At 46.1% G+C, this 8,363-nt stretch overlaps 1 long non-coding RNA gene across 1 annotated transcript; it reads left to right on the top strand.

Moving 5' to 3' along the window:
- The first annotated feature begins 928 nt into the window (after positions 1-928).
- LOC144369530 (uncharacterized) lies at positions 929-1,308 on the top strand. Its single transcript, XR_013429328.1, has 2 exons — positions 929-1,007; positions 1,215-1,308. It is a non-coding gene; the product is annotated as an uncharacterized LOC144369530 (long non-coding RNA).
- The last annotated feature ends 7,055 nt before the right edge of the window (positions 1,309-8,363 follow it).

Below are 8,363 nucleotides of genomic sequence, written 5' to 3'. Positions count from 1 at the left end.
TGTTTATCAGATGAAATGACAGATTTTAAATTAGCAGTTACAATTTGCTTGTATTTCATATTCTATTGGAGTATTATAATTATACATAATGATGGGATTCATTGTTACCTATCCATTCCTGAACATGACATAACAATGGGATAAGGCCAATATGATTTCCATTATTTTCATATTTTAGTGGCCATCGTCAATATACATTTACAAAACTATATTTATTCCTGCAAAACAAGTCAGGTGCTGTGATGTTCAAGGGTCAATTCCCATACCCCAGTGTCTGAGTCTCACCTGGTGACACCCAAATTGAAACTCATACCAATCCACCCTGCAAAATGTTTCAACATTACCCTACAACTGTCACACTGAGAAAACAAGCATATTCTTTGATTCAAATCCTGAGAAAATACCTGTAGCACTCTAGAAAATGCATGGAATCTTCCTCCTCTTAACTATGGACAATATTAATGATGCATTATCCTAGTTTGGGGTTTTAGGTGGGGAAAGGAACTGAAGAGTGCCATGTCTATTCAGGGCCTCCTGAGACAGGATACTGGGCACTCTACACACACATCCTCTGAGATGGTATTCCTTGTTGTCTGTACTCTCAGCTCTTTGTGATTTCCCAGGCTCATCCCTGACCAGTTCTGGCTTCCTAGTGTCCTCTTTACTGAGGAGCTGGCCTGGGGCAGAGATGGTGTTTTGTCAGCTCCCTGGCCAGGCTGGCAGCCCACACAGCATTGTGTTATCCTGAGTCCAGGACATCTTGCAAGGTTGATCTGAGTATGGAGCTGAGGAAGAGGACTGTAACAGAGGTCTATGTAATGGCCCTCTTCTCTAGGCCCCAGCTGAATCTGCTTTGCATATCCCTCCCCAGAGAGCCCCCACCTCTCACAGGCATTATTAATGGACCCCCAGGAGAGGGGACAGGTCAGCGGGAGGGAGAGCAGGCACTCCTAGCAAGATGAGATTCCTATCTCAGCTTCTGTGCTTTCTGCTGCTCTTCATCTCAGGTGAGCAGAGAAAAAGGACGTGGTGCTCTGAGCCACCTTCGCATGGGCATTGCCAGAGGGGACCCACTGAGCATGTGCCTGAGACAATCTTTCTCCAAAAGAATGGATTCCTCACCCTAAATGTTTCTTTACAATAGTGAAGTATGAATGCTTTGCCTGGGTTAAATTGATTGTGTCCCTACCTTAAAAAGTCTTATGAAATTGCAGGTGTGAAAATGGGCACTGCCCTCACCCAGTCCCCAGCTCTCCTGGCTGTCTATCCTGGGGAAAGAGCAACCATCACCTGCACAACCAACCCCAAGGAGAACTCCAAGTTTTCTTGGTACCAGCAGAAACCAGGCCAGGCCCCTAAACTCCTGGTGCATGGCACATCCACCTTGGCTTCAGGAGTCCCAGCACGGTTCAGTGGCAGTCATTTGGGAGCAGATTTTACCCTCACCATCAGCAATGTGGAGACAAATGATGCTGGCACTTATTACTGTGTTGAGTGGCCAGGAGACCACAGTGACATAACCCTGAACAAAAACCCTCACAGCTGTGAAGAGCAGTGGCACCTCATGATGCATGAAGCCCAGGGTCCTGGGTGTAACTGCCGTTACTCTGAGGCACTGTGTTTGTCCTGTCACCTGCAGAAACACCTTCCAGTGGTACCCAATGACACAGCACTGCTCTTCCAGAAGAAAGGTGGTGGATCTTGGTGACATGCCTGGAGGATTCCAGGAGGAAGGTCAGACATGGAGCACGAGGTGTGCTTTGACTGAGCAGCTGCCCTTCCATAGCAGGTCTACATGGAGCCATGAGAATACAGCAGACATCATGACTGAAACCTTCCTCTCCTATGGGGAATCTGATTCCTGAAGGGAGACTGTCATAAATAATTATATTCATAATTAAGGGTAAATTCTAAGCTGAAGGTGCCCTTGAGAGAACCTGCAGCCTCACTCCACACAATGCAGGGTCAGGCACCAGAAAGAGGTTGAAAAGAAAAGAGGGGTTATGCCCCTCAACCAGAAGAGCCCCAGCCCTCTCCTACTCAAGATGAAAATCACCTCCCAATATAACTTTGACAGGAAGCTCAGCATTAACTCATGGGACTTGGGGGGACATTTATCCAAACCAAAGCTCAGATTAGAGGTTGTGTCCTGTGCCACTCAGAGGAGCAGAGCAGTGAGTTCAGCTGGTCTTGCTATAGAATAATGTCTCCTCTTGTGTAAGGGACAGAAGATGAGGGCCAGAGGACCTGAAATCCCAGAGTGTCTAGGTCAGAGTTTTCAGAAAACAGGAGGGACAAGTTTGTGACACAGAAAAATTTCTGTGAGCACTGGGTACAGGATTCCCGAGTTAGGAGACCTGGTGTCTCATCTACTGTGCCCTCCAGACAGCACAGGAGCAGCTGGGCCACCAGCAGAAGGTTTGTGTTCAGGCTGCACCCCTGTGGGAACAGCACAAGTCCCTTGGATACAGTAATGCACTCCAGCTTCCTCAGCTCCTCCTTGTGGATCATCAGTGTGAAGTCTGTCCCTGATCCACTGCCAATGACTCTGCCTGAGACCCCAGAGACCTGTGTGGACACATACTAGGCCTTCTGGAGCCTGGCCTGGCTTTTGTACAGCCCAATAGACATAGGTGTTTCTGTCACTGTGTAGGAGGCTCTGACTGGACCTGCAGGAGATGTAGGCTGGCTGTGCAGGGGTGATGGGCAAAGAGAGGGGAGTGTGGGTCAGCACAACATGCCCACTGATCTTAAAGTAATGACACTTTAATGCAAGGTTATGTACATCATTAGCCATTTTCATGAGTTGTTTCCATGAGCTTTAATTAGTTTTTGTGTGCATTATTTTGATTCTTTCCACCCAAATGTTCAGTTTCAAACAGAAGCCTGTTAGCTAAGGTGTATTTATTCTCTAAGATTCTTCAACTTCATTTCCCTCTTTTTCTGTCTTCACCAGAGCAGAGCTCTTTAGTAAGCCTCACCTGGCCCATCTAGAGTGCAAGACCAGAACATCTCCATGTGGATTCCCAGGGTTCACGCTCCTCCCCCTTCTCCTTTCCCATTTCTTTTGTCCTCACCAGGGATCCAGAGCAGCAGCAGCCCCAGGAGCTGAGCAGGGAGCCTCATTTTGAGAAACTGAGCTGAGGAGTCCTGGTGAGTCAAGGCGAGTTTAGAGCTGAGCTTTTAACTCAGCCTTGCAGGAAGGTCCTTCTCAGGGAGCAGCATCCAAATACCCAGGTGGGTGCTCTGGGGTGGAGGACCCAATGGTGTGAGTGAACACCTGTCCTGTCAGCAAGTTAACATGGCAGGTCCTCTCTTAAGAAGCTAACAGAAAAATTCTGGTTCTCTGAGTGGGAGAACACACATGATTTACAGTTTCTTCCTATTTTTCCTTGGAGATTTCCAGTTTTTATTACTTTCCCAGGAACATATTAGTTTATTTTTTAATAATTCCAAGTTTTCATAATCCTGTGGGAAATGTTACTTCTTTGTTCACGTTAGTATGAACCATCAGGGCGTGATTACTTTTAGTGACATAACACACACAGAGCAAAGAGCAGACACTTAAGTGTGAACCTGAATGGATTTTAAAGTACAGTCCTGATCTTTGAGGAGCTTCAGGAGATACCATTTCTCCCTCTGCCTCCTGCTGCCTTCTCCCATGAACAGCTTCCCAAGGTGGCTCTATTCTGAGGTCTAGCACAACTGCTTAAGACTTCTTGAACTTGAACTTCATGTGAAATTCAGTGTTGCCTTGTGTTCATAGCCTCTCTTATTTTTCTTACCATCTTAAATCCTTCTGTGCTCTCTGTGGCCTCTAGATCTGTCTGTGGTCATTTGCTGGGGTCCTACAGGAATTCCTCTGGGGATTCAGGATAGGCTCTCTGTTTGCCCAATGGCAGCTCTTCATTTGTGCTGATTTGCCTCTATTATTAAGGTCTGTTTAGGGGTGTGGAATTCTGCTCTAACTTTCCTTTCAACATCCTTCATTCCACTGTGATTCAGTGTTCCTTGGTCACAGTGACAGTTGGCCAATGGCTTTGTGACTGTGTGCATTGAGTCAGATTTCACTGGTTTATTTAGTATTTTCCCTCAGTTCTCCCTTTCAGAATTTTAGCTGTAATGTGTGGTGTTAGAAGTCTTATCCTGTTTATTCTGACATGTTGCTGTGATATACACCTGAATCATCTGGAGGGGTCTCACTCCCTGTCCACCCAACCCATATCCAACCATATGATCACCAGCTGCCTGAATGTGCTGCTACCATCCTTTTGGGGACACTGCAGGTTCCCTGCGCTAGGTGTGAAAGGTTGGGTTCCAGAAGACAGGCCACAGACTCCCCTACTCTTACCCTAAGCTCTAGGGCTTTAAGGGATGAACTTCTCTATCTACTTTATTCCTGAGATAATTTCCAAAGAACAGAGCCATTTTTAATGATTTTAATGATTCATCTTCAGTTTTCTGCTTGTTTTCTTTGTCTGTTGTGCTCAGAGAATGCACCAATTTGCTCTTGGCTGCAGAGCTGGCTGCACCTTCCCAAGTGAGTTTAAAGCCTGTCATTGCCTCCCTGAAGGGGACGGGCTGAGAAACTTCGTGCACCACACAAATACCTATGAGCCTGGAATTGGGCTGGGTGCAACTGGATGCAGAGTGCTAGTGCAGAATGTGCAGGATCCGGGCTACTTCAGCAGTACCTGGATGGGAATCCAGGGTTTGGGCTCAGTGCTTTCCTGTCACAGACAAACCGAACCCTAAGCACATGCCAAATTCTAATCTGGAGATGCTTGCACTCAGAGGTGTGCATAGCAGTTTCTACAAGCATTCTATATAAGTAATAGGATTGACAAATCAGTCCACACATGAGATGATGGACAGGACCCATGCAAACACCAGGGTTTCAGAGAGGAATTGCAGGTGGGGAGAGGAGGAAACACCAGGAGAGCGGGGTTTACTCAGAAAGGCTCCTGCTCCCTCAATAGCATAGTTAAATTTATTCTGAAATAATTTTAGATGTGGAAATTTTAAAATATAAACCCAGAAGATGGGAAGCAGCAGTCAGCCAGAGGGAGGTGAAGGGCTCCTGGTCTGTCCACAGCAGGGCTTCAGCCCTTACAGTCTGCTGATTTATTAGCAGCCACAGAAAGGGAGCCTGAGGCTGCAGACACAGGACTGGGCAGGAGAGGGACCTGCTGATTACCTGAGGTGACCACTACACACTGCACCTGTGCTCTGGCCCCTCACACACTCCTCCATGACTGCACACAGTCACTAGGTGCCAATCAGACATGAAACAATGGAAACAAATCCCCCCTGTTCTCTTCTTCAAGCTTCTCCATGCTCCCCTTTCACAAAACCACATATGATGATGGAAAGGGACAATCAGCATGGTCACAGTGCTGCTGAGGAGTCAAGTCTGGGATTACATCCCAGTGATTTTCCGCCCACTAATGCCATTTTTATTTTCCTGGATCTAATTTCAAATTCCTTTCATTTATGGGGGGAGGGGGCCAGAGATTAGTCGTCGTGTGTTTTTATTTTCCTACCATCTCTGATTTTTTGTTGTTGTTGTTGTTAGTTTGTTTGTTCTTTTCTTTCATAACCTTGTCACTTCCAAAGTGTACAGATAGGCTATCTTTTAGAATGTCCCCTTGACCAGGTTTTTCTGGTTATTTTTTCCTATTGATCAGATTCACATTATATATGTTTATGGGGATGTTTCAGAAGGAATGCTCTCCTCACAGCATCATATCAGGGGTTACACATGACAAGGTGACATTACTGGGGAGGATAAACAATGTGACTATGAAGCACTCTTTGTGAGGGAGATGAGGTCAGAAAACCTTCCTGGTCACAGCTTCTCTAGTATTAGGAAGAGTCTTCCTCTAGCTGAGCCTGTGGTTTTAAGATTCAGTTCTGTTTGAACTTGCTCTCCAATAGAGAAGAGTGAAGAAATAAATTGTTTTCACTCAAATGACAAATTATTCCATGATAGACACTAATGGCTGAAATAGAGTAAGAATCAGAAGAATGGGCTCATTAAACCATGGGAGAGTCCACTAGAGAACAGCCGTGGCTGAGTCACAGATTTGGGTAAATGAATGGACATTTCCACCACTTGGTACCTGCTGAAGTCAAATGGACAGATGGAGTAGGTACATAGCTTCTTCCAAGGGGATGAGGGGTGGAACTGCCCTTGGTTACACTGGGTGCATCTTATATGGAGTCAAACAAGGATAATAAACCATCACTGCTGAAGAGAAATGGATGTGGCTGGTAAGCAGTCCAGGGGAGGAAGTCGAGGTCACAGGCCACACAGACACAGCTCTCCCCAGTCTTCCTCTTTGGAGACACACATTTGCTTCCTTCAGTGCAGGCATCCCCCTGAGATCTAAAATATTTTATCTCCCTGAAGAATGGGTAGCTCCACATATATGGCACTTGTTTCTGGAATTCTGTGGTTTTCTTTTTTTTCAATTTCTGATTTGACCATCAACAGGATTTTGCCATTAGATTTTTAGTGGCTGAAGAAACAGAGGGGAGGTAAGAGGTTCTTCTAAAATTTAACAGCAAAGAAGAACCACCAGATATTCAAGGAAAACTAAACTTATTAAGGGGAAGTGGCAATGTGTCTGGGACAGTGGTAAAGAGCAGAGCACTGCAGTACTACAGCATAGGGAGGGGGACACCAGTTCCTTAGAAGAGAAAATGGAGGAAGGCTGAAATGTCCCTTCTCTCATATTTGTAGCTTAGATTTACTTGACACACTGTCTGAGACAAAGTCCTGAGCTGGCAGCCACTTTCTAAGGGTCTGTCTGCTGCCCTCCTGGGCTCCCCGCTATTTCCACCTCAGCCCAGCTTGGCCCTCCTTTGAGCACCCTGCCAGAGGGGAGGTTTGTGTTTGTCCCTTCCCTTTGGAGGTCCTGTGAGTGTCCTGCTCAAAGTAGAGTGCAGCATCTGTAGCCCTCAGTCCAACTATAAGTCATAAATGTAACCCAGACCTGCTTCCACAGAACCAGCCTGGCACCCCAGGATCCCTGTTGACAACCCAGGAGCTGGCTGAGGGGAGAGTGTGGCTTCTGCCTGAACTATCTCACAGAGGTGCTTCCAGGACTGTGGCTTGGGGAGAGAGGCCATGCAGGGCAAGGAGATGCTCCCTCCTGTGGGTGAAGTCTGGAGGGATGCAGACTGAGTCAGCATGGCAGCCCCCTCAGAAATACACAGAACCAAGAATCTCCCCATTATAAAATGTGAACAGGCTACAAGACAAAAATCAAGACAGAGAAACATGATGCATCATATTCAAATAGTTTTCACATAAATATAAAGCATTGTATAAGTCATTCCTAAGATTTTAAGAAACTGTCAGCTTGAGTCAATGTCTAAAAGGTAATCCATACATGTTTTTCTTAGTTGTTCTACAAACTGAATGGAAATAGCCAGCACAGTTCTTATCCTTCAAGCCACTCATATGTAGATAGGATCCCATACACCACAGAGCACCAGAGCCAGAGGACCTGCTGTTGGTCTGGGGACTATCTGGCAACGTGGTTTCAGCTAGAGTGAGAAAGATCAGTGCTGAGCTTTATTTTTAAGCCTGAGTCAGAAGCAGCTAAACAGCCCACATTCTTCTCTTGTAAAGAACCTCGAATAGGTATTGATTATTCTGATTCCAACCATAGGCTCCCACCACAGGGAATTCAGTGTGGCTCCTGTGCAGATGCCTGGGCATTGTCCATCCTAAACAGGACCTCAAAGATCAGTGTGGGAGAAAAAGGGTCTCAGGCTGTCATTTGTCATTGGGACTGAGGTACATCTCCTGTGCCTGATTTTTTTAATGTTGTCATAAACCTCAGCAAATGCACGGTTTTCCATTGTCCTTTTCCTCATTGAGAGGATGTTTCCTCAACTGCTGAGGACTGAGGAAACTCAGACACCTCTTCCTGTCTCTGGAGCCAGGAGGGGACTATGTACATGAACAGATGTGAATGTGAGCTTCATCCCAGAGCTGTGACCTATCACCTAGAGATGTTGCACTTTCTTCACCTGAATGAGGAGTGCCTCTCTCCTGGTTCTCCTAGGCCTTCATCTTCATGACCAGGTCACCCTCGAGGGACATATTCTATCATGTTACCCGTATGAAACAGACCCTCCTGCTAATAGCAATTATGTTGGGTATATTTTCTTTGGATGTCATTTACTATGTCTGCACCATTTGGGGGATAGTATATGGCACAGAGGAAGGGAGTGTGGCCAGATGTCCCCCTGTTACATACAAGAGCCTTCCCTGGGTATGATTTGCTCTGTGTCCATGGAGTCTGTTAAAAATGGCTTTTGGAAGGTGTATGCATAAAATTCTTTGGCAG

This window comes from Ictidomys tridecemlineatus, chromosome 12 (genome assembly GCF_052094955.1).
Source record: "Ictidomys tridecemlineatus isolate mIctTri1 chromosome 12, mIctTri1.hap1, whole genome shotgun sequence".
Lineage (NCBI taxonomy): Eukaryota > Metazoa > Chordata > Mammalia > Rodentia > Sciuridae > Ictidomys > Ictidomys tridecemlineatus.
This window is presented reverse-complemented; position numbering and strand designations above follow the sequence as displayed.